This window comes from Sapajus apella, unplaced genomic scaffold (genome assembly GCF_009761245.1).
Source record: "Sapajus apella isolate SASKATOON/1434 unplaced genomic scaffold, GSC_monkey_1.0 scaffold61, whole genome shotgun sequence".
Taxonomy (NCBI): domain Eukaryota; kingdom Metazoa; phylum Chordata; class Mammalia; order Primates; family Cebidae; genus Sapajus; species Sapajus apella.
The window spans coordinates 3,964,729-3,987,566 of record NW_022437001.1 but is presented as its reverse complement, the minus strand read 5'-3'; the positions used below and the strand labels follow the sequence as shown (position 1 = coordinate 3,987,566).

At 35.1% G+C, this 22,838-nt stretch overlaps 1 long non-coding RNA gene across 1 annotated transcript; it reads right to left on the bottom strand.

Moving 5' to 3' along the window:
* Positions 1–12,469: 12,469 nt before the first annotated feature.
* Positions 12,470–22,062, bottom strand: LOC116529068. Its single transcript, XR_004259366.1, has 3 exons — positions 21,974–22,062; positions 13,192–13,194; positions 12,470–12,485 (listed from the first exon to the last, which is right to left on the bottom strand). It is a non-coding gene; the product is annotated as an uncharacterized LOC116529068 (long non-coding RNA).
* Between the last annotated feature and the right edge of the window lie 776 nt (positions 22,063–22,838).

Below are 22,838 nucleotides of genomic sequence, written 5' to 3'. Positions count from 1 at the left end.
GTGATCTTGCTAATTCTGTTTTTCAGGGTTTGGTGTGTGTCTTTAAGTTCCCTGAGAGGCCCCTTTGGTTACAGCACTTTTCTCCTAAGAAAGGCAAGATATAGGCCATCTTCATGGTTCAGATTTAAAAAATCTCAATCTGGTCGTGTACTTTGATTTACTTCTTCCGTCTGGACTCACACTCTGTTCTCACCAGATACCCTGAACAGTCTTTCAAATTCATCAACAGCTTTTCCCATTGAGTGGTTCTTTATATAGCCTTTTATGGGACCAGAGCTGTCAATGTTTCTCTGCAATATTTGCTTTGCAAAGATTTTTTTTTTCAAAAATTACCTGCTGGATAGTCTTGAAGTGGTTTACTGATGAGGGACAGTAATGGCAGCAGATTGTCCAATCCCCATGGTGTCCTCCATAATCAAAGTTGGCAGTGCAAATACAGGGCCTGTCTGTTTTTCCACTTGTGAGAAACCTTTTACAGACAGGCTGTAAACAGCTTGGGTGGTATTGGCATGACACTGTCTAACTTTTCTGCCTACTCTTTTTAGATTTTCTGCTCATTACTTTGCTCACGTGTAGTTGTGTGTCTAAATATGTTACCCAAGGCCTCGGAAGATGGTTTTTATTCAACTTTTACGTTGTTGGGTTTCAAAAATTTAGGTAAAATTTGCATGCAGAGAAATATACATATCTTCTATGTATAATTCAATGAACTTTGACAAATTAAACAGCTTAGTCAAGATACAACACAATGTCGTTATCTGAGATAGTTTCCACTACCTTTATCCAATAAATCCCCACCCTTCATAAGCTACTCCTATTTTGATTTTTATCTTCATATTCTTGAACTTCACATAAGTGTAATCAAAGAGTATGTAATCTTTTATGTTTGGCTTCCTTTGGTCATGACGATTTTGAGATTCACTGATATTATTTGGTATCCTAGGGGTTTATTCTTTTCTTACTGTTGAGAAGCATTCCTTTGTGTAGATATGCCATAATTTGCTTATCCATTCTCCTATGATGGACTTTGGATTGTTTCCAGTTTGGAGCTATTATAAATAAAGTTGTTTCCAATTTTCTTGTGGAAGACCCTTTTGGACTTTTGTTTTAAAATCTATTGGGTAAATAACTAAGAGTGTAATTGTTGGGTCACAGGGTAAGTATATGGTTAACTTCTGTAAGAAACTGCCAAAGTTTTCCAAGGAAATTATAGCATTCATTATTCTTGCCAGCATTGTCTGAGAGGTCCAGTTTGTCCACATTCTCACTAACACTCTGTATCATCTGTCTCACATTTTACCCTTTCGAGCAGGTGTGCAGAATGTGATTCTAGTAGATTTTCATTTACATTTCCCTAATGATGCTGAGAAATTTTCGTGTACTTTTTCACCATTTGTATATTTTCTTTTGCAAAGTGTCTAAGTCTTTTGCCCATTTTTATTCTGTTTTCCTTTTTCATTTCTATTTGTAGGAATTCTTTGAATATTCTAGATATAAGTACGTTCTCAGACCTATATATGTATTCCCAGTCTGTGGCTTGCCTATTAACTTTCTTAATGGTGTCTTTTGATGAGCTAACGTTTTACATTTTAATGAAGCTTAATTTATCATTTTTTTAATGCTATTGCTTTTCTTCATGATGCCTAAGAAAAATTTGCCTATTCCCACGTGATGAAGATATTTATTTGCCTATAACTTTTTTTCAGAAGGTTTATAGATTTAGATTATATTTTAAATAAATATAACAAAAATCAATAAACAAAAACAAAAAACCAACATTAAAAAACCTCTTAAATTATGTGAACCTACTGAATTTCTTTAAAATTTTTAAATTTTTAATTATTATAGATACATAACAGTTGTACATATCTATGGGTCACATGTGATGTTTTGATAAAAGAGTACAATGTGCTATGATCAAATCAGGGTTATTGGGGTATCTGTCACCTCAAGCATTTTTCATTTCTTTGTATTAGGGATGGTTAATGGGTACAAAACACAGTTAGACAGAAGGAATAAGATCTAATGTTTAGTAGCACAATAGGGCAAATATAGTTAATAATTTATTGTATATTTCAAAATAATGAAAAGACTAAAATTAGAATGTTCCTGAATTCCTTCTTGAATTAATTATTGGTTATGGTGAAAGATAGGATTTTTGTTTTCTATATGCTTTATTCATTTTAAAACACCATTTATTTTTAAAAAATTGTATCCTCATTAGCACCTTTATAGAGGAAGAATTTACTATAAATCCGTGGGTCTATTTTTGAAGTCTCTTTTCAGTTCCATTGACATATTAGCCTTCCTGTACATCAATACTGTACTGTCTTGGTTACTATTGCTTTCAAATAAGTCTTGAAATAAGGCTGTATTAATCCTTTAACTTTGCTCTTTTTCAAATTTGTCTTGGCTATTCCAGAATCTGAATTTCTATACACATTTTAGAATTGGCTTTCAACTCTTTTTAATTAAAAAAAAAAGCCTGCTAGGATTTTGATTTTAAAATAAAACAAGAGTATTGGATGTTGTCTAATATTTTTCTGCATCTGCCTGAAATGATAATATTTTTCCACATCAGTCTGAGATAATAATATTTTCCCTCCCTTTTGTAAATGCAGCACAGTATATTGATTGTTTCAAAGGTTAAACCAACCTTACATTTTTAGGATTAACCTCATTTATGATGTATTATCCTCTTTATATATTGCTGGAATCAATCGATTTGCTGATAATTAGTTTACCAATATTTATAAGAGATATCGAGCTGTAATTTTCTTTACTTACATTGTTTTTGTTAGGTTTTGGTATCACAGCTATGCTGGCCTTATTTAAACTACTTGGAAAATAATCTTTGTTCTAATTTTTGAAAAAAAATTGTCTCAGAGTGGTATTGTTTCTTGCCTGAAGATTTGATAAAATTCACTAATAACAACATTTATGCTGGTGTGTGTGTGTGTGTGCATTTGTGTGTAAAGGCATTTGATGAGAAATCTAATTTCTAGTAGGTACAGAAATATTTAGATTCCTGCTCTTCACTTGTTACTTTTGGCAATTTGTATTGGAAGTTTCCTATTTACCTAAATTATAGATTGTATTAACATAATATTGTTCATAATATTTTCTTATTACCATTTTAACATCTATAGAGGTCATAGTCCTTCTTTTCTTCCTGATATTGGTACTTTGTATTTTCTTCTTAATTAATTTCTTGTATTTACTATTTCTTCCTTTACTTCTTTTATTGGCATCTTCAGATAGAAATTCAGATAATTTTACACCATTCTTCTTTTCTAATATAAAAATTTAAAGCTATATACAGTCAGCACTCTGTATCCATGGGTTCCTCAAATGTGGATTCAACCAATTTTGGATCAAAAATATTTGTAAAAAAAAACCCACAAAGTTCCAAAAACAGAACTTGAATTCACTGCATGCTAATTGCTAAGTTTACCCCATGTGAATGAACTGATGTGTAGGCATTGTGCTAGTTATTATAAGTAATCTAGAGATGATCTAAAGTATGGGGAGGATGCACACAGGTTATATGCAAATACTATGCCATTTTACATAAGGGACTTGAGTATCTGTGGATTTTTGTATCTGTGGGGATCCTGGAACCAATCCCCCAAGAATACGGAGGAATTACTGTATTTCTTTTAAGCACTGTTTGAGTTGCCTCTCAAAAATTTTCATGTGTTTTCACTATCATTCCATTCAAAACATGTAATTTCCAATATCCTTTATTTTAAATTCTAATTTGTTTAGAAGTGTATGGTTAATTTTCAGATAGCTGGAGCTTTAAAAAGATGTTAATGTTATTGATATGTAATTGAATTCCACCCTTGTCAGATATCATACTCTTTATGATTTTAATATATTTAATTTATTGAGACTAATTTTATAACCCAGCATATGGCCTATCTTGGTGAATGTTTCATGTGCACTTAAAAATAGTGTGCTTTCTTTTGTTTTGGGTTAGGGTGTTCCATGAATGTTAATAAAGTCAAGGTGGCTCATAGCGTTGTTCAACTCTTCCATAGCCTTGTTGATTTTTATCTACTTGTTCTATCAATTATTGAGAAAAGAGCATTAAAATTCCTAACAATGGGTGTTTATCTATTTCTCCCTTTAGTTTCATCTGTTTTTGGTTTTGTGTTTAGTGTATGCACATTTATAATTTTATATCTTCCTGAGGAGGCAACTCATCATTTTTGAAATGCCTCTCTTTATTTCTTGTAACACTCTTTGTTTTGATGAATGTTATTAATACACTCACATAATCTTCCTTATTCTTGCTGTTTGTATTGTATACCATTTTTGAACTGCATTAGTCTACATGGGGTGGCATAACACTATACCATAGATTCAATGTCTTAAACAACAAAAATTTATTTTGTTGAAAATTCTGGAGGCTAAAAGTCCTAGATCAAGACCTGGCAAGGTTTGTTTTTGGGTGAGGGGCCCTCTTTCTCTGCAGATGGCCTCTTTCTTGCTGTATGCATACATGGTAGGGGGAGATAGATCTCTGATATCTTTTTCTTTTTATAAGGATACCAGTTCTATTGAATCAGAGCTCTATCCTTATTACCTCATTTAACCTTAGTTACCTCCTTAAGCACTCTTTTTTCCAATATAGTCACTTGGTGGGGGAGGGATTAAGGCTTCAACATATGAATTTTGTGGGCCACACAATTCAGTCCATTGCACCAACCTTTTACTTTCAACGTATTTCTATCTCTGTATATAAAGCATGTAGCTTGCACATAATGTATGATTGAGTCTTGATTTTTATGTAGTCTGACAGTCTTTGCTTTTTACTTTGAGTGTTTAATCCAAGTATATTTAATAAAATTATTGGTATTACTAGACTATTTCTATTATGTTTATACTTGCTTTCTGATTTTCTAATCTGTTTTCTTTTCTATTTTTTTCTATTCCTGAGTGTAAGTTTATGTATGTAAAAGATTATTTAGTGCTCTATTTTGGTTCCTCTTTTGGCTTTCTAAACATATGACTTTGTATTTTTTTAGTGATTGCTCTGGAAATTACAACATACATTCTTATCACAAGTTTCCTAGAGTTGACATTGTGATTTTAAAATTCAGATAAAATGTAAGAATCTCACAACAATGTAATTTCATTTACTTTTTTCCATCCTTCATGGCTCCTGTTGTTATATATGTAACAACTATATTTATTATAATCCTCATAATGAAATGTTATTATTATTGTATTTTTTGCTCTAAAAAAGGTCATCAAACTTCCTTTAAGTACCAGGTAGTAAATATTCTAGGCTATTATGTCCACATATGGTTTGCATGCATATTATTAATTTTAGTCATTTTTAATTCATTCTTATATATCATTTTTATAATCTTTTAAAAATTAAAAAAAATTATTAGTATCAGGCCATACATATACAAGCCAACAGGTGGATTTGGCCCATGGCATATACTGTGTTTTCCTGTACTCCAAAAAGCCAGTTGTCTTTTAAAGAAATTATTGTAAGAAAAATGATAGGTTTTTGTATCTGCCCACATATTTATCATATTTAATTTTCTTCGTTTCTTTCTGCAGAAATTTAGAATGTAGTCTGGCATGATTTCCCTTCAGCTGGAATAACTTCTTTTACTATTTCTTATAGTGCAATCTCATGAATTCTCTCTGATTTTAGTTACCTAAAAGTGTCTTTTTAATTTTATATCATCATTTAATATGTTAATATTATTATATAAGAATTATGATGTTAATATATTCTTATTAAAGGATGTATTGAAAGATATATAATTTGAGGTTGACAGTTTTTTTCTTATCTTTCTGTCTTTAAAAGTACTTTTCTATTGTCTGCTGTCACACTTTTTTTTCTGATAAGAAATCAGGCATAATTATTACCTTTATTCAAGCTTTCTTTTCTCACTTGTGGCATGCAGAGTACTAAAATTCTTCCTTGTCCCCTTTATTCACAAATGTGTAAATATGATGAGATATCATGCCCTGATTTTGTTACATCATAGGACAAAAGAGATTTTCAGATGTCATTAAGATTACTAATCAGTTGACTTTAAGTTAATCAGAGTGGGGATTATCTGGGTAAGCAGAATGTAAACATGTGGAAGAAGAAATCAAAGAAATTCAGTGTGAGAAAGAGTTGATGTGCCATTGTTGGCATTGACTATGGAAGGTGAATGAAAAGAAAGGTAATGTGAAAAGAAATGGTGGTAATTTCTAGGATCAGAGAGCAGCCTCTGAGTAACAGACCAAAAGGAAACAAGAATCTCAGACATCCAACCACAAGGGACTCGATTCTGCCAAAAACCTGAATAAATTTGGAACAGAATTATTCTCCCAAGGAGCTTCCAGATAAAAGTTCAGTTCTGCCAACATCTTGATTTTGACCTCTTGAGACCTTGGGTAGTGAACCCAGCTGAGCCCACCCAGACTTCCAACCATTAAAAACTGTGAGATAATAAATGAGTATTGTTTTTCGGTTCCCATGTTTGTTGTAATTTGTTACATAGCAATAGAAAACTAATACAGACTATCAAGGCATTTCTTTTTATAATTGGTCTTGAGGAATTGGACTACGATTACTCAAATGTGGTTTTCTTTTTGAGGCTTGACTAAACATTTTGAATCTATTGATTTTGTTTTGTTAAATCAAATTTGTGAAATTGAAATTGTCAGCCATTATTTTTTTTTCTACCAGACTCCTTTCTTCTTTTTGTAGGACTCCAGTTGTATGTATACTAGACTGCTTGATGCTTCACAGATACATAGGCTTTTTCTTTGTTCAGTCTTTTGTACTTTTCAGATTTTTAAAAGTCTCTCTTCAAATTTTTTATTTGTCTCTCTTGAAATTTACTAATTTTTATGTAAAATTTTTATTAATCTCTATTCAAATTTACTAATCATTTCTCTGTTAGCTCTAATCTATTGTTAATCCCATTCAATTATTTTTCTTTTAGTTCAGATATTATACTTTGTAGTTAAAGAATTTCCTTTAGAGTTTTTAACATTTTTTTCCATTTATCTGTGGAGATTCCTTATTTACCCATTGTGTCCATAGTTTTCTTTAAATCCTTGGACATATTTTTCTCAAGTTTTTATCTGCAAATTTTAACTTCTGGGCCATCTTCTAGCCTGTTTGCATTGGCTTTTTTTGTTGATTATGAATCTCATTTTTCTCCTTTTTAAGCTATAGAATCATTTAAAAAAGTATATTGTTTATTGTAAAAGATGCAGATTCTGGATTATTCTGTCTTCTTAAAGAACATTTTATTTTATTCTAGAAGGCAGTTAAATTATTGTTGTATTCTTTAGAGCTTCTCAGGCTAGGCTTATTGTTTGTTAGGATGGGATTCTTTTTATTTTTTTTAAGACGGGGTTTCACAATGCTGGTCAGGCTGGTCTTGAACTCCCCACCTCAAGTGATCCGCCCGCCTTGACCTCCAAAGTGCTTGGATTACATGCGTGAGCCACCATGCCCAGCCGTTAGGATGGGATTCTTTAGGTTTTATCCTTAATCCTTAGTCCTAGAGTATGGCCCTTACTCAAAGATGTGGTTCTTACTTGTAAGCATGGCTGTTCTGGGATATTAACTGATTGATAAAAGATCTCAGTATAGTTACCCCCTGTGGTTTGGCTGGAGCACCAGCGTTTCTTAGAGTTTCATTACCTGTGCTCACTGTTCTATCCATTATAGTTCTGCAATCCCTATTCAGCTATTAGTCTCACAGAAGCTACTTTTGATGAGGCCTCAGATTGTCTAGGCTTGTGCATGCACAGCCAAGCCTTTGGCCAAAACCCAAAGAGATGCCTTACAGGGATTTGGGCCACACTTTGCAGGGCTCCCTACATTCTGATACCCACACTATGGCACTTCAGTATGTCTGAACTCTGATCATTGCCGCACCCTTCTTTCTTTATACTACACCTCTAGAAATTACTCCCAGGCAAAATGCCAGGGAAAATACGGAGCTCAGTTCACCTGGTTTCCTTCTGTAAAGCATTACAATCTTGGGCTGCCTGTTTCATATAACTTTTATAGTTTTATAGTTATTTTTGATGGGGAGGCAATTCTGGTACTAGTTACTACATCATGATTAGGCAGAAATTCTAATATTGTTTCTATGGACTTTGAACCTTCTCAGAACATTGCCATTATTTTCCCTTTAAACTAAGAAGCGTCCAAAATATAGGTCATTGAGTTACAGAGTTATTAAACTGCATCTAAAATAAATATGTATACCAAGAGTTATTGAGTGATCAAATAAATAAAATTTCTCACTCATTTGTCAGGTTTCCTCACTGTGAAGTTACTCTTTTCTCCACCTTACCATTCTATACTCTGGAAAGAAGTCAGTATATGCAGCCCACACTTAAGGAGCACGTAGCTATGCTTCACCTTCTTGGGGGTGATTTATCTACATAAACTATAGAGTTGTTCTGAATGGGAAATGTGTCTCTTTTCCCACTTTTAATTATATGTTAAATCATTTATGTTAGTGTGTATTCATGGATATTTAAGTTTGGATTATAATTTTGTACACACACACACACACACACACACACACATATATATATATATATACACATACACACACACATACACACACGCGCGCACACACACACATATTTGCTCAATTTGCTTCAGCTTTGGCCATTGGCAGTTCTTTCAGTTGGCTCCTCTATTCCATCATTGACTGTGTGTGTGTGTGTGTGTGTGTGTGTGTGTGTGTGTGTGTGTGTGATGCTTTGAGTACTTTCTTACTTTCTGACACTGTAAGATGCTCCAGACTCAAATTGCTCCAGCTTTGGCCACTGGAGCTCTTTCAGTTGGCTCCTGTCTCCTAACATTGAATGTGTGTATGCTGAGTTCTTACTTTCTGTCTTCTGACTTCTTACCGCAATATGCTGCAGGGCTCATCTTATATATTCCCTTCCCTAGTACTACAATCAGCTATTTCTCAAAGAAGAGCTGTCTTTTTATTGGAGAATGGTATTAGAAACCAAAATCTGGGCTCTAAGTGTGCTTACTGCTACTATACTAGTTTCCAGACCATATCACCTGACAGAAAAATGAAATATATATGTGTATACTAAAAAAAGTATAAACACACATCTATAAATACTTCTATATGCAACAATATATGTGTATAATAAGCTAAAAATGATTTCATATTGATATCTTCAGCTCTAATTTATTGCCACATGGATCATTGTCCCTCTTCCTTTTGTGTATCTGTAAATTTCCCCTCCAACAGTAAGATACCTGGTTCCTACCAATGGCCATTTACGTAATTGTTCAATTTCATTGTACATGTATAGCAGTAGCAGAATTGTTAACCCATAATTCCAAGCCGAACAACTTTTTTAACTGGAATATTGTGCTTACCTATAGTTTCTCTTGCCTTCAGTTTTATACATTCCTCTTATTTCTAAAGTTATTTTGATCAGCACTTTCCCACCTATTTCTGCAGAGAGGTTGTTTCATACACTTGTAATAAAGTTAGATGTTCTGTCACATTCTGAGATCCCTCAACCTCTTATTTTTAAATTACATACATTAAGATTCACTATTTGTACAGTGAGAGTCCATAGTTTTGACAAATGCCTTGTGCCAAGTACTCACCATTTTAGTATAATAGTTTCACAGCCTTGCAAAATCCTCTGTACTTTACCTATTCAACCCTCCTTCTCTCTCCCTACATACCTGGCAATATTGATTTTTTTTTTTTTTTTTTTTGAGATGGAGCCTTGTGCTGTCACCCAGGCTGGAGTTCAATGGCACAATCTTGAAACCTCCATTTCCCAGGTTCAAGCAATTCTTCTGCCTCAGCCTCCCAAGTAGCTGGGCTTACAGGCGTCTGCCACCATGCCTGGCTAAATTTTTGTATTTTTAGTAGAGATGGAGTTTCACTATGTTGTTCAAGGCTGGTCTCAAACTCCTGACTTTGTGATCCACCCACCTTGGCCACCCAAGTGCCAAGATTTCAAGTGTGAGCCACGATGCCCGGCAATCTTTCTATTGCCTTTATAGTTTTGCATTTTCCAGGATGTAGTACAAATAGAATCATATAATATGGAGCCTCTCAATTAGCAACATGTAGTTAAAATTCTACATGTCTATATTATACCATTTTTAATGTATGTAGGTATAATAGACCATTGAAATCCAAATTTATTTCAAAATGTGCTTGAATTTGTTGTGGGTTTAAAAAATATTTGTAATCAATGAATACTAAAAGTATGACTACTATCATGTAGTGGTCCATAATTTTGTAAATATTTACTTTAAAATAAAACCTTTATATTTGAAAAGGCTGAAGAACATGGCTGTCGTACATCGGCAGCTGTCACTCCTTTCCCTATTTAGTTAAGGCCTAATTCATTAACTAAATTTCTGAGGAACTTTTAAATGTAAGATGCAAGCAATCAACTGTAGCAGCTATGATAATATGTGTTTTAAACAATATTTCCTGTTTTTTCTAGGTTATTTATTCTTGAATTTTTCACTGGCCCGACAGAGTGGAAATCATATGGCTCTGGATGTAACCGTTCCCAGTTGTGTGACCTGTAAAGAAGGCAGTTATTCATTCTGAGTCTCAGTTTTCTCACTAAATAATAACAAAACGAATCTTATCGGAGCACATAAAAGATAATGGGAGGGAGTCAGAATAAACTAATAACTGACACAAAGAACAAATATATATGAAGAGGTGAATGTCAGCAACAGGTGAGTTTGAGAAAGCGTGAAACAAGGGTGGCAGGAATTCACAGGACAGAAGCAAATGCAGCTTGTGATTCTCCAATAATCTCTTACATTAGGTTGGTGCGAAAGTTATTGGGGTTTTGCTATTTTGTTGGCAAAGCCAAAATTAATTTTGCACCAAACTAATAGTTTTAACTGGGTGTTGCTCAAGTATAAAATCCTTTAAAACATTCTTATCTCTATGTTGGTGCTCACTCAGGAATTGATGTTTTTTGTTTGAGAGACACATGACGTAAACAGGGGACATTGGGCATGTACTCATTTCTTGGTTGAGTCCTTGCTCTCCCATATAATTGTTCTGTGGCTTATTCAATTTCTTTCATGCCATTAATGCTCAAATTTTTCATCAGTGAATTGGGGATAATATATACTTCATAGGGTATCATAAGAGAGAACTGGGGAAAAGACTTTTGTGAACTCCAAATAACCTAATATTCATACCTGCTTCCACTCTAAGTAAAGAGAAAGTAGAATGGTTTGAAGAAACAGTATTTGAAAAGGGAGAGTGATACCTGCAAGAGTGATAACTACATACAGGCAAATATTTGGATAAGAGTAACAGATTAAATTATTGAGATATGTGCATGTGGATGGGTTTGTGTGGATTGTGGGTGATGTCTGTAATAAGCATTTATACAATTAGAGAAATCTAGATTACTGATTTCATTTTTACTTTTCAAAATTTTGGCACTAACCACCGTAAAAGTCAGAGAGATAATTTAGTACCATTCATCAACTTAAAGATGACTATTAATTTATCTCTCAGCTCATTTATTAAACTATAACAACTACCACTTCTTTACCTTTTACCATATATTTTATATTGAAATTTTAAATAAATATTTCTATAAGACTTTCAAGTTTTATAAATCCCTCCAATTATTTGGAGTTTTAAATTAGCATACTTGTCTCACAGTCTAGTAAAAAGAAAATGTATGTGCTCATTTAGAATGTTACATGCAGTTGGAATTTAGATTGTTAGCAGCTGAAATGCATTTTATTCTGAAAAAAAAGTTATAGAACTAGTCAGTCCAACACTGATGATCTGTTTTGATTAAAATAGAAAATGGGATGAGAAATTAAGATGTTCTAAATTTTCTTTTTGAAGGATAATAAAATGTTTTGAACAATTGTATCTCAGAGGGTTATGCTGGTAAAGAATAAAAACACAGGGCTTTGAGGTAAAGACAAAAGTGCTTCCCTTGTATCTAGGCAAGAAAGGCCCCTGTTGTAGGCCTCCACATTTTGCAAGCTCCAACTCTAACCTTACTCTTTGACTATCTATATTGAGTTGTCTTCAGGGCTAATGCTATGTGTCCATCCAGAAGCAGCAGCCGTCTCATTCCCCACTGCCACTAGACCATTCTCAGGGTAACAGGTATCTTGAAATACATTTAAGAGTCATGAATCAACTTGTTGACCTGGGAAGACCTCTTTCCTAGACCTAGGAGCCCGAAGGGTGGCCAAGAAAGTGAGAGAATTAGAGAGATGAGACTCGGACATGCCTAGACTGCTAGCTGCATTGTCTACAGGTATGTCTGTGAGGCCTAGAGTGGCATGGGTTGGAGCCAGGGGTGGAAAAATATGGTAGGCTGCAGAGCAGAGGCTGGGCACCAGGGGCTGGCTCTCTGCATGCACTTTAAGGAGTCTAAGGACTTACTTCAAACCTAGGCTTCCATATCATAATGATGTATATTTGTCAAAGTAGGAGCTGTGAAAATAAGAAAATCAAAATCTAAGCTATTGGAACTAAAATATTTTGAGCCCTAAGGGACTATGATTATGGAACCCAAGTCATGTAAACAGGCAGCCATAACCTAGACAGCTGTAATATTTGTTTCTCTGATTAGCTTTTTTCCTTACCTATATTGTTGTATAAAATGTCATGACTAAAGGGTGCCAGTCATAAATGACTAAACGGTGTAAAATGTAGATAATGACTAAATGGTGTAAAATGTAGATAATTAAAGGGTCCCCTTCCTTCTTAAATGCTGATCTTCATCAAAGATTAACTTCTCTCTTTTCTCTGTCACATCAACACTCCATGACTATCACATTCTCTAGGATGAAATGTTAAATCACTCTTATAAATTAGAAAGAAAATGAAAATAAGCTTTACAGAAAAGAAACTATAACTAATTAAATTGCTGTAAGCCAAAAACTAGTCTTGTCCAGAAAAGTTATAATCCTTCAAAATTTCTTTGTGTTCTGACTATATAAGCAAAGTCTTAATTGTGTGTGTGTGTGTGTGAGAGTGTGTGTGTGTGTGTGTGTGTGTGTGTGTGTGTGTGTGTGTTTGAGACAGAGTCTTGCTCTGATGCTCAGGCTGGAGTGTAGTGGTGTAATCTTGGCTCACTGGAACCTACACCTCCAAGGTTCAAGTGATTCTCCTGCCTCAGGCTGGAGTGCAGTGGCACAATCTTGGCCCACTGGAACCTCCACCTCAAAGGTTCAAGTGATACTCCTGCCTCAGCCTCCTAGTAGCTGGGACTACAGGCATGCACCACAACCCCAGCTAATTTATTTTGTATTTTTAGTTAAGATGGGGTTTCATCATGCTGGTCAGGCTGGTCTTGAACTCCTGACCTCAAATGATCTACTTGCCTCAGCCTCCCAAAGTGCTGGGATTACAGGTATGAACCACCACATCCAGCGTGTCTTAATTTTTAACTTTGGAGCACTAACGCCATTTCTCTGCAGTTCATGTTTCCTGGATGATCATTCCCAGCTTTTGGCCTGAAAAAATGTTTTAAAACTGGATTCTGACTCTTTCAATTATTTCAGGTTGACAAAATGGTAACTCCGATGGAATCCAAAGTGGGCTCTTTCCTTTGACTCCTGTTGCTTCGTTAATCAGCACCTGGTACCTGCAGAACCGTTTCTGTCCAACCATCTTTCACCAGAGTTTATGGGACCGCTTGGTGGAGCCCCTCTGGGGTTTTTTAATATCCCTGGCTTAGGTGAGATCCAGACTTTATAAAAGCAATCTGATTCCGTGCTCAACAGGGCTTGAATTGAAGCTCTGCTGCTGTAAGGAAGGAATTTTGTTTGTTATTTCTCTCAAGATTCTGCTGTTACCAGGTTTGTGGTTTCACTTTTCTTTGAGGTTAAAAGAAAAACTTTTTGTTGACCTTACTTGCTAAAATTCGCAACATTTTCTTTCTTTCAAAACCTGGTTAAAGAAAAAGCTGTTTCTCTTTAATAGGAAGGAATAAATGTCTGTGGCTTAAGCAAAAATGAGAGTCTCAAACTGGCCAGGTTTTGAAGCTTGGTTCAAATTGGCACAATTAAATTCTTTTAAGTCACTGAAAATGTATTAAAAAAAGACCTTAATGAGAATGTGATAAGTCCCAAAAATGAAGGGACAGAAAGCACCTTAGGTGACTAAGGTCTTGTGAGAGTGTCAGAGTTTGTAGCTCCTGATAAGCATTGGTCCCCTAGAGAATCCCCAAAGATGAACATATAGGAAGAAACCCCACTTAAAGGGCTAATTTCCCAGTGCTTTGAGTGTCCAGAATTTCTGGGTTTTACCACAACATGTAGGAGAGAAGAACCAACACAAGGGTGACACCTTGGAGAGCTAGTCCCATAGGCAGTACACTTGATCCAAAATATCTTTCCCTTTCTGCTTTTTGGTCACTTAAAAAGAGAATATAAATTATAGGCAATCAGCCGTCTAAAACCAAGTCTTCCTTAAGGAAAGGTCTGACTTTAGAAACTTCAGCTAGATTCATATGCAATACTTATGATGCCACCTCTTGTAATCATTTTTAAAAATGTCTCATATAACCTGTGATGAATCTAAATTACAATGGCCAAGTTGAGGTGCCTTTGAAATGCCTAAACTATTAATAACTTATTCTCATGCTCAATTAGAAAAAGCTGGCTCTAGGATAAAACAAAATAATTGTAAGAGTTATTTCCAATGGTATTTGGAAGCATCCAAAAAAGGTTCTAATAAAGTTACTTCTTTGCCGAGGAAAAACAAAAGATTGTCAAACAACTTCTGTATTTTCAAAGCCTTTTGAAGCTTCTCTTCCCTCAGGAGCTTCTCCTCCCCATTCCTCAGCTCCCCTTTCTCTTTACCCTTTACTGTTTGAATTACTTTACCCCCATCTGCCTTCCCTTCCTTCTTCCCATCCTCTGTTGTTCTGGCTCAGTTTCATGAACAACCAATGCCTGGTGGTGGGGCTGGAAGAGACCTGCCTTACTTTATCAACCATGGTCAAAGGTAGAATTTGAAGGCATAGTTAAGGAATTTCCTGACATTCATCAGGACTCTATTGGCTTGCTAAACAATTTGAACTAAATATTCAAGCTTATGACCCTGGCTATTTGAATTGATGTCAACTAGTTCACATGTTAGTTTTAGAAAGTAAGGCTAAAGATTGAGTAGATAAAGCCTCGTGAGAAATCTCCTGGAGGATTTCCATAAATGTTCAGAGGAATACCACAGGAGTGCTCCTGAAACTGCAAAGGCTTTTCTTACAGCCCTGCCTTTAATCTTCCAAAAGGTAGTCGACTGGCATAAAATACAACAATGTTGACAAAATCCAGATGAGTCAGTAATGTCATATTTTGAAAGAATTGAAAAGACATTTACACAATATTCAGGCTTATCTGAGGCAAGTTATGCTAATCATCAGAATGATTAACTCCTCAATTCTAGCTTTATAAATGGACTAGATGAAGAATTAGCACTAACAATAAAGAGAAAAATGAACTAATTGAGTCATTTCTCAAAGATGATTTGGTAAATGTTACTGACCAGTTGTCTTGTACTTTAACTAAGAAGAAAAGGAGAAAGATGCCAGAGAAAAGAATAAAGCTGATAAGATCATGAACTTGCAACTAAAACAATTATCCATCCAGCCTGTACCATCAAAATATTCTCAGTAAAACTCTAAATGAATCTAACTCCCCAATTTGCAATTACTGCAAAGCACCCATCCATTTAAAATGAATTGTTGAGAACTACAACAGAAGGAGAAAGAGGATAAAACAACAGATAAAGGAGGAAAAGTTAGGAGTAATTCAAGGAACTTGGATCTCACTAACACTCTGGGAAACATACAAATTATTTTAAATGAAGAATAATTCCACACCCTTGTTGATACTGCGACAATGTTATCTTTGATAAATCCCCCTTATTACAAGTCCCCGTTCCTCAAAATAAACACTTGGTCCACATGGTGAGTGTTACATATACTCCTGAATCAGTGTACAAATCCCAACTGCTAACTTTTCAAGTAGGTCCATTGCAAGGGACTCGTGTCTCCTTTTGGTTGCTTCAGCACCCAACCATTTAATAGGAAGAGACTTCTTAGAACTATATAATATTCATATTTCTTTTTTTCTTTTTTGATACGGAGTCTCACTGCTCTGTCACCCAGGCTGGAGTGCAGTAGCGTGATCACCACAGCCTTCGCCTTCTGGGTTCAAGCAATTCTCCTGCCTCAGCCTCCTGAGTAGCTGGGGTTACAGGCATATGCCACCATGCCTGGCTAATTTTTGTGTTTTTTTTTTAGCAGACATGAGGTTTCACCATGTTGGTCAGGATGGTCTCGAACTCCTGACCTCTTGATCTGCCCACCTCAGCCTCCCAAAGTGCTGGAATTACAGGTATGAGCAACCACACCTAGCCAGAACTACATAATATTCATATTTCTTTCTTCCAAAAAGGTGAAACGTATTTAGAATTAGGTAATATAGATGATAAAACAAAATTAACAGAAACAGCAAAATTTTCAAAATCTTATTCAATTACTATCCATTTGCCATTAAGGACATTGAAATATTAAGCAACGAAGAATTTTAAAACCTGCTAAAGGTATTAACTGATCAATTGTGTTCAAAGTTATCCACTTCTATAAAAACTATTGTTTCAGATACTCCAATAAAAATTAAATTAGATTCAACAAAACCATTTCAAAATATCAAACAATATCCCTTGAGAAGTGAGGCTCCTAGACAGAAGAAAATCTGTAATTTCAGATTATATAGAAAGAGGGGTGGTCGTTCTCTGTACAAGCCATTAGAATACAGTGATCCAGTAAGAAACCCTAATGGTAGAGGATAGGGCTTTATACAGCATTTGAGAGCAATAAACAACATAGTAATGTCATATTACCCAGTAGTGCCTAATCCTGATCCATTGTTCGCAGCTATTCTATTTAATGCACAATTTTTTATATAGTCATAGACTTATGCAGTGCTTTTGTTAGTATTCCCGCAAATAAATTTAACCAATTTATCTTTGCCTTCACTTGGGAAGATGGACAACATGCCTGGACAATCATGTCCCAGGGATACACTGAAAGACCAACCTACTTTTCACTAGTATTAAAAACAGACCTCTCAGATGCTGACTTTATTGGGAAGTCTGTCTTAATACAATATGTAGATGATTTGCTTCTTTGCACAGAGTACAAATAGATTTCCACAGTGGATGGATTAGCCTTAATGGGTCATAAGATTTCTAAAGAAAAACTTCAATTTTGTCAAAAACAAGTAAGGTACGTAGCCCACCTAATATCCAAGGAAGGGCCTTCTGTTACTCCATATATATTTACATAGCCTTTCCACCACCGAGAACCAAGAAACAATTTAGATGGTTTTGGGGACTGCAGGATATTGTAAAAATTAGATCCCAAACTTGCCTTCAAAAGCCAAGCCCTTATATGCTCTCTTAAAACAGGACATGTGAGACCTTCTAGAATGAACAGAAGAAAATCAACTGATAATAGAAATTATTAAAAAATGACTTTGCTAACACCTTGACTTTGGGGCATCCAAATTATAGTCGTTCATTTTCATTATTCATACATGAAAGTGAAGGAAACACTTTAGGCCTTCTAATTCAAAGCCATGGAAATCAAAATCGGCTTATAGGGTGGCATAGCCAACAATTAGACCCATAGAAAGGGGATTGCCACCTTGAATGTGTGCCATAACAGCTACAGCTTTATTAGTCAAAACAACAAAAGAAATTATAATAAGAGAACCCCATATTATCTTCATCCCTCATTCTGGGGAGGCATTGCTGAACTCACATCACTCTAGTTAGTAGATTGGTTCTCATAAGGTCCTGCTTTTTTGAGCTCCTTACATCATTGTCTCTAGATGTAACCATCTAAACCCTGCAACTGTTTTGCCTTAATTTTTAGACGAGATGATTCATGACTCCATAACCCTAACTGATCAACTTCTTCCTCTCAGGTCAGACCTATGATAGACCCTCCCCCACCTTACCAACACTGATATTGTTAGGTTTACAGATGGATATCACTTAAAGGCTAAATCTGGAGTCTACAGAGCTGGATACACTATAATGTCTTTAACTGAAGAGATAAAAAGCACCCATATTCTGAAAGCCACCTCAGCTCAATAAACAGAATTAACAACATTAATTAGGTCCTATCGATTGACAAAAGGAACATCCATTAATATTTATACAGATAGTAGATATGCTTTTGGAATAGTCCATTACTTTTGGAATACTATGGAAACGAAGAGAGTTCTTAGCCTCTTCAGGACAATCCACAAAAAATGGATGTCTTATTTCACAACTACTAAAAGTCATATTGCCAGAATCACTGGCTGTTTTTAAATTCCAGGTCATTCCAAACCAGATACTCCAGAAAGCGAGGAAAACAGCCACCTGAAAATATAATAAAGAGAGCTGCTCCAAACACAACCAAACAGGAAAACCAACCTATATGAGCTTTTAAAAAAGCACCTGAAGTTGATATAAAATTAGTTTAATCTGGAGCCCCAAAGTCAGAACAATAAGTTTGGGAAACAGAAAGGAGAAAATATTCCCCAGAAGGGGAGGTATTACATGGGCCAAATGATTTGCCCATACTTCCTGCTGAATTACAGTTATCATTTTTAACTTCTGTGCATGATCTAACTCACTGGAGTCTTGAGAAAATGGTTGCTTGAAAAAAATGATATTACTGGAAACCTTTTTGGACTGCAGCTCGTAAGGCATATAACTGCTGTCATATTTGCCAAAGTATAATCCAGGAAAACCATTACATGATTCCCAAGGACACTTTTATTTACCTGAGGCTCCCTTTGAAATATGGCAACTATATTTTATTCAGCTGCCACCCTCACAAGGCTACAAATATGTCCTGGTAATGATTTGCATATTTTCTCATTTGAGTGGAGGTATTATCATACAGAAAAGCAACAGCATTAGCAGTAAGTAAAATACTTTTAGAAAAAATTATTCTGACCTGAAGATTTCCTCCAGAACTTCATAATGACAGAGACACTCACTTCACTGGACAAATCATTCAATCAATATGTAGAGTCTGGCCTATTTCCCAACATTTTCATTGTGCTTATTACCACAGTTATTTGGATTAGTAGAATATACAAACAAGATAAGCAAAATTAACTGAGACTTTTAAAATGTGGGGTCCAAAAACTCCTTTATTGGTTCTGCTAAACCTAAGATCCACTCTTCACTAAACACCAGTTTTCTGAGATAAGAGGCAGACTTATGGAAATATCTCTTGGAAATTTTGCCTCCTTATAAGTAAAAGAAGATATATTCACTTACTCTAATGGTCTTATGAAAAAATTAACAAAAAATTATGCATTGGTAAAAGAATCTTTTCATAGTAAGCTTACAGTGACAAAAATCTCAAGAACCATGGACTTAACCTGGGCACTTTGTCTATTGGAAATTACATCTCTTCAAGGATTCTCTCCAAACAAGATAAAATTGACATTACCAGGTATTCTTTATGAAACCTTGTGCTACTAAACTATAAGGCATAGACTCCTGGATTAACATCTCTCATCATAAGAAAGTTGAACTTCCTAAATAGGCTGTTTAGCCAGATGATCTTCAACTTAAGATAAGTGATGCCGGGACGAGGTAAAGATTGCAGAGGAGATCAGCTATCCCAAGACCCTGGATTAGGCCTGTATTTAAAGGAATACTTAATATTATCAATTGATAATAGATGGGAAAGGTTCTCTTTTACAAACTCCCACTAAGCTTCCTTCTTTTCATCCTAGTGGTCATGTCTTGTAACTACTATCACTAGCTGTAGTGGGTTTATTCCTTGAAGCAAACCTCTTTTTGCAGTGGGTTCAAGACTATACTAGTAGATTACAAAAGGATGCTTGTTGGGTCTGCAGCTTCATGCCCTTGCCAGCAGTTTTGGCCTTCTATGGTAGGTATCTCCTGTCCAAGGACAAGATTGGATAGAATACCAGAAATATATATGTGTTTCTCAAAAACAGTCATCAGTGCTTAACACTAAAGTGGCTAAAGATAATGCACATCACTGGCTTATAAATAATACAAAATAAAGTGCATTGGAAGAGCTTCTCAACCGAAGAAATTAATTTGTTAGCTTTAACATTGATGCTTCCCCAGTTGGGAAATAAGATAACTCATTGTAAAGATAGTGTAACACAAATTTGGGATGTTTTTATCTGGCTTATCCTCTCCTGTGATCAGCACAGTCAACTAACCTCTTTAAGGTAGGAAAAGATAAATTGCACCAAAGATACCTGGTTCAATTGCACCAGAGATATAGATTCCCAAATCATGGTGTATCCACACCATTATATTACAAAGTACTGATTGACATGCCACTGAATGGGCACAATGACTATCTATTGATTAGCTCCAAGTGGAACATCTTGGCTGTGTGGCACTAACCTAAGGTCAGGATTACTCCAAGGATGGTTAAGATGATGTTCTTTGGGTTATGCATGGGCACAAAGTTGACATACCCTGTAAAAACTTGTAAATTTTCCTCATTTACAATCCTGTTGGGTTCATCCTGTGTTCCATTCGTATGACTTTTTAGCTTCCATTTTTGTACCACAACTGGATTTGAGGATGTCATTTGCCATATAGAGGCCACGACCAATTATAAACAAAAAGTTATAAATGAGGGCACGTGGGTGTTTCATTATTAAACAAGAAAGTTATTCTTATGAGAAAAGCTGTATTACAGAGCTGGGCAGCTTTAGACATAGCCACTGCAGCCCAAGAGGGAATCTACCCTATCATAAAAACTGAATTTTATGCCTATATCCTAGATAAATCAAATAACATCACTACATTAATGACTGGTATGAAAACCCAAATAACTATCCTTTCATATCTAAAATCTTCTCTAAACAACTCTCTAGGTTGCTAAATTGGATCCTAAGAAAATGAGTGGCAAAAGCTGTTACTTATTTTAGGAATTATAATTGCATGTTGTATTTTGGCCTGTTTGTGTCAACATTGTTGTTATAGCATTTGTTTACAATGGAATCAATGGATGACTGAAAAGACTAAAATAATGGTTTCCCAAAGAATTGCATTAATTGAAGATATAGCTGTTTAGCCTGACTCAGGCCACAAAGTTACTTCCTTCATGTTTCTTTAAATTCAGCCTAAAGTCCATCAGCTTGATACCTTATCCACATGATATCCTAGCAGTGAGGCTTTTTAGTAATGTGAGACTAAAACTTCTGACCATAGAAGGAGTAAAGCCATTGAATTCATCTACAGCAGCTTCTTCAGAAGATCTTGATGAATGGGAAAGAATATGAAAAAAAGTAATTCTAACATATAAACTGGTGGAACTTTAAAATACTTTGAGCCTTAAGGGAATGTAGTTATGGGACCTGGATCATGAAAACTGGGAGCAGTAACCTAGACAGCTATAATATTTATTTTTCTGATTGCAGATTAGCTTTCTTCCTTACTTACATTATTGTGTGAATGTCATAAATGACTAAAGGGTGCCAGGGAAAACCACTTCCCTCTTAAATGTCAGTCTTCATTATAAAGGAGCTACTCTCTTTCCTCTCTCACACAAAGACTTCATGACTATCACATTGTTTAGGATGGAATGTTGAATACACTCTTAAATTAGAAAGAAAAGGAAAACAAACTGTAAAAAAAGAGAGAAAATGAACTGGATAGAAAAGAAAACTAACTTTAGTTATATTGTTGTAAGCCATAAACCAGCCTCGTATAAAATATGTTATCATCCTTCTAAGTGTCTTTGTTTTCTGCCTGTAATAGGAAGACCTTAACTTTTAATTTTGGAGCACTGACCCCATTTCTGTGAAGTCCATGCTTCCCAAATTGCTATTCCCAGCTTTTCGCTTGAATTAAAATTCTTTAAGACTAGATTCCAATCCTTTCAATTATTTCAGGTTGACAAATACAGAACATATTCTATTTAACAGTTTGTTAGTTTGATTGATAACTTTTAAGTATTTAGACATATGGTATGTGAGTTTCCATATGTACTCTTGCCTTGAGTCTAGAATATATTAGGGACAACCTGGAAGTGACCCAAACTTCAGTTCTGGCCCTTCCACCAACCAGCCCATAAACTTGAAAAAATGACTTCAAATCCTTGGGTTCTACTTTTAATATTTGTAGAAAAAAGTGGCTGATTTATTTTCAATAATATTTCTGTCACTTATTAGCTGTGTAACTTTGAGCACTTTGCCTAAAATTCTTGGTCTTAGTCTTAAATCTATCAAATCTAAGGTTTAGATTAGGCGATTATTTGATAGGCTATTTTAGTTCTATTCTATGAAGAATTATTTTTTATTAGATAGTCACATTTTGTGAGAAGAAGGAAACATATTATTAGAGCAATGGCTAAGTTTAATAAACGTTAACCTGCTTTGAATTGAGTTCCTTCTTTCCTGCAGAACCCTCTTTGCAGATTCGTAGTCATCTGGTAGCTCAGTTTTGTTCTAACTTAAGTTAAAATTATGACTGAAAAATGTGGTCGAAGGTTAAAAATCAATTAAATGGTAATTACAGTTATTTGTTTTGAAAGTTCAGGTAATATTTTACACCATGAATCTGTTGGATGACAGTCGATATGGATTAATCAGCAACCTGCGTTCTCTTTGATCATGACCCAAATCTGCTCTGGACAGGAGTGATAGTAAGGAAATAATTATGAGCCATTCCCTTGGAGTGGTGCACTTGGAGCCGTTTGGATAAAAAACCTCTCTCAGTGCATAGTGGAGCTCTTGTTGCTGTTACGTAGGAAAATCAGATTAATTGTCC